The sequence below is a fragment of the Phytophthora infestans genome, genomic scaffold, assembly GCF_000142945.1.
Source record: "Phytophthora infestans T30-4 supercont1.51 genomic scaffold, whole genome shotgun sequence".
Classification (NCBI taxonomy): Eukaryota; Oomycota; class Peronosporomycetes; order Peronosporales; family Peronosporaceae; genus Phytophthora; species Phytophthora infestans.
Window position 1 is genome coordinate 1,005,466 of NW_003303708.1, and position 4,842 is coordinate 1,010,307.

Sequence of the window (4,842 nt, forward strand, 5' to 3'; positions counted from 1 at the left end):
CCTGTGGTGGATTCTGGTTGGGACGCCAAGTCTACACTCAAGGCTATGACGAGTTCGATACGACGTGGACAGGGACGCCCAGTCAACTCGGCGGACGCAGTCGAGTGGCGCCGAGAAGCGAACAGACAACGAGAAGTGGCACTTCGATTAGCAGCTGAGTTTCAAGTGCGAGAGAAAGCACGACGAGCTCGAGAGCACAACGAAGCGTTGAGCAAGAAGGAGAAAAGATCCATTCCCAACACAGCAGATGACGAAGATGAAGTTGCAGAACCAGGCGATGAATCCACCAAATCCTTGTTCAAAGAAGGAGATCAAGTCTGGTTGTTTATGGAGCGAGTCAAGTCGGGCCTGACCAAGAAGTTAGCCCACCGATGGCATGGACCATTCAGGGTGAAGAAGAAGGTGGAAGAATTCGCCTATGAATTGGAGTTACCCGACAAGAGTGGATATAGGTTCTACCCAGTGGTCCATGTATCACGTCTGAAGGCAGTCACCGAACTCGGCGGTAGACCAAAGACGAGGCTGATCGCCGACCTCGAAGAGACTCAGCGATTTGACTTTGATGAAGAATTACTGCCTGAAGACAGCTGGGAACCAGACACAAGTACGAACCAGTATGAAGTCGAAGCAATTCTCGACGACGAGCTACCATTATCCACAAGTACGTCACGATCACAACGGAAGTTTAAAGTTAAGTGGGTCGGCTACGATGAGCCTACTTGGGAACCACTGTCGAATTTGTCATGCGGAGGTCTCCTGTTTGACTATCTACGACAGAAGAAGCGCGAAAACCGTCTGCAAATGGTGCAAGTTGCAGATGAGGATTAACAGCTATTGCACCAAAAGTTACACCAACTCGGCGGACGACACAGGCCGAGTTGAGATGGAATGCTACTGTGTCGAAACTACATATACTGAATAATTACGAAATGAAGTCCTGAACGATACCTACGGGACGCCCAGTCAAAGGAAGAAAACTAAAAAGTCGGCGATCCGGATTCCAAGTGAGTTGAATCCGACGGAGACAACTGGGAAGAGCTCAGCGAACTCGACGATTGGGGACGTGGCGTCGGAGCAGACGTCACCCCTTGGGAACTTGCGGAAGGAGATGCAACATTCGCAGCAGTGGCAAGAAGTATCATCGCCGAGCTAGCCAACGAAGCTGATGCCGAATCAGGTGCCTCAGGATCCGACGCGGCGGAAGTGGGCTGAGGATCCGTTCCACTGGGGAGTGGGGTGCCGAACAGAGACATACTCGGAGACGCGCCTCGGAGATTGGGAGAACCCAACCCATCGTCCGCCGAGTCGTCATCAGACGCACGCTCGCCATCTGAGCCGAGCTCACCGATCGAAGACCCAGTGAAGATATGGATGCCTTGACGATTCAGCCGAGGTGGAGCACCTGGGGCATAGGCAGGAGGCGCTTGTTCAGCAAGATCGAAATCCTCTTCAATCGCGTCGTCAACAACCTGAGGATCCATACCGCGCGGAGCGAAAACTAAGAAGTCCACGTTCCGAGCGCGGAAGCAAGTATTGTATGGATGGACCGCCGGGTCAGTCAGCCACCAAGCTCGCCAGGGCTCGGCTAGATCCACATCGTGAGCACACTGGACCCAATCTCTCCCGGAAGGAACCCACGAAAGGTTAACGGGAGAGTAATGGGGAACGGACGGATCGAAATAAACTTCTGCGTCCACTAGAGGAGCAGGTTCATCGCCGAGCTTCTGAGTGACCGCCGAGTAAAGCTGGTCGTAGACAGCAACAACCAGAGATCGCAAGGTGTCACTACGACGTTTGCGCTCGCGCTTGTACACCAGCCACAGTTCGTATACCTCAGCGAGCTGGGCGGGCGTGGCAGCCGGGTTAACGTCAGGGTGGAGACCCATCAACACACTCGACTCGACGATCCAATGACGACGCTCATAGAGAGCTACGAAGTAACGAGTCATTTGGCCGTCAGTCTGGATGGGCTTCCCCGCCGAGTCCAAGGGACTGTCGCCGCGAAGCTTCACCCACATATCTCCAAGAACTTGCATCAAAGCTCGAGGTCGGGTCAGAGAAGCCAAACACCGCCGAGCTTCCTCCAGTATCGACGGAGAAAAGAAGATAGGAAGCTCGGGGAGCATCCGCCGAAGACGCTGACATGGATGGCTCGGGTCGAAAACGTCCATGAAAGCTCGAATGCCGTCAAGAGAACACGGCGTAGGCGGCACACGACTCTTGCCCCCAACGAGCTCCATCTGCACCCCTCCGCTCAGTGTATCCAATAATGCATTCCAACAACGAGTTGAGCCGAAATGCATGAATGGTACCTCGCGGAGTTGAGCCATGTGAAGAGTCAGGCGACAATCCTTGGACACCGCTTGCGAGGCTCGAGTCCGTAACGTCGCCAGCGGAAGTGTAAGAGCGCTGGGAAGTGCGACCACAGCCGGACGTGAGGCAGTCGAACTCGGCTGAGCGAGAATCGATATAACCGGAAGCCTACTCGGCGAAGGAGCAGCCGGAATGGACTGAGCCGGAGCTGGATCAGGAGTCGACGGAAGCTGCCGATGCTTGTGGTGTCGGTGCGTCTTGTGATGCTTCTTGTGCTTCTTGTGCTTCTTGGATCGCTTCGACCGATGACCGGTAGGACTCGACGAGGCACGACGCTTGCGATGCTGCTGCTTTCCCGAAGCCGGCGCAGAGGCAGAACTCGTCCCGTCACCAGAGTCCTTCGATGAAGGCCGCGAGGAGGGGCGATCACTCGGCGGCGAAAACTCATCACTCATCTCATCGTCAGAACCAAAGATCGCCGCATGAAGACCTCTCGCTTGGGCGGAACGACGAGCATCTGCGGTCGCTGAGTCGGAACCGGAAGGACTGCCAGCCGAGTGCTCTGATAAGGAAATGGGATTCAAGAGCGACCCAACGGCAGGAATTGTCGAGCCGGTGGACGGTACAGAACCATCACCAGGCCCTAACACCTCGTCGTCAGACGCGTCGAGACCCTCAAGCAGCTGAGCAGTCACAGTACGGGCGGTCGCAGCCGATCTCCGGATAGGACGCCCAGATGGGGACGTCAACACGGCTGTGGTCACAGGGAGAGACGGTCTGAGGACACTCACGGCCGGAGTCACTAAGTCAGTCGGCGTGGTGGATACGCTCAGACCCCGAGAGGGCAACTGGGAGTGTCCAACCACCGTTAGCACGACGCTGAGTGGTGCGCTCGACTGGGGCAACCCAGCGGAGATGGGCGAAGTCGAGCCTGGAGCACCCACGCTCGTAGCCGGGACAGGCAGTGAGGCCACGACATCAGATGAAGATATCGGCGGTGGGCGAGTAGCCGCGACCGACGAAGTCACCGGAGGGCCAGAAGACGAAGAACCCACCGAAGTCGTCGAAGCGACTGCAGGAACGGTGTCGGCGGGCGGCTCAGGCAACTCAAACTCAAACTCAGCTTCGCTCGAAGCGTAACCGTCGTCTTCAGAGCGAGCAGAGACAGCGGGCTGAGTAGCAGAACTCAGCTGAAGGTGACGAACCTTCTTCCGCCGAGTCCGACGACGGGACTTTCCAGAGCGAGGCCTTCCTCCATCGGATGCAGTAACTTGAGGCGAACTTGAGTGTAAAAGGGCACTGATAGCCTCGTGTCCATCCTCTCCGGGGAGTGGACAAGCGTACGGTTGAGGCGGATGCGGCGCCGGCGTACGATGACGAGGACCTGCGGCTGTGGGAGACTTGGGGTTGGCATAACGCCGAAGCTGCTGAGTCGAGGTCAAGTTTGCCAAAGGCGTACGGTGAAGCTGAGCAAGAGTCGGCTCAGCCTGAGTGGTTACCGCCGCCGAGCTGACTGGAGCCGCAGCCGAGTCTGCCAATGAAGTCGTCGAAGACCCTTGACTAGCTGAGGGAACCACACCAGGACCAATAACGGAACTCGCCACTGGAGCATCTCGGCGAGGATGGACAATCAACTCCAACCGCCGAGTTTCACCAGCGGGAATGTTGAGAACCTCAGGAAAGCGAGACTCCAAGACACGACACAGTCGGGCGTTGAGGAGAAGGTCGGACGGATCAAGCCCAGGAACTTGCAAGTCACCGCCAGCAGCAGCAGCCATGTGAGGATCGTGCATCGGAATAATACCATTCCGACGGATGAGCCGCTTCTGTCGCAAGATCACCGCTCGCTGCTCAGCGATCACCGACTGAGCGTGCCGCAAGGGTTGAGTACCGGTGGAACTGTACAACCGCACCAACTCCTGCAGCTGTTCGAAGTGTTTGGAAGCGATGCCCTGAAGAGTAACGAACGCCGCATCCCTCTCAGAAATGGATCGAAGAAGGACGTCGATCTCGGCGTCCCGATCCAAGACTTGCTGATGGTGGAGCTGGGCCTGACTCAACGCAGCGTCGACCTTGCTCTGCTCAGCTGCGATGGCCCGAGCAAGTTTCGCCTCACTCAGAGCTACAGCCTTCCGCAGCGACGCGAGGAGATTAGCCGATTGCTTGGCAGCAGCCTCCAATCGAGACACTTGCTGTTGAGCCGACGAGAGCTGAGTTGACAAGTCGACATTACTGAGAGCAAGCGAGTCCAGTCGCCGAGTCAATGCGCGGTTCTCCTCCTGAACAGCTTGGTTGTCAGCTTGGAGATCGCCGATGATCTTGGGGTAATCAAGAGCGGCGTAATTGCCTTTCAGGATATCCAACAGTTCCCCCGCGGAAGCAGCATGCGAAATCGCTCGCCGCTGTACAGGATCGGAGGGTTCCACGGAACGAGTGAATCTGTAAGCCATGAGCCTCGCCAAGAAGGTCAATTCTTCTCGGCGATCATGCCCTTGCTCGTTAATTCTGGCCATGAGGGAGTCAAGACTC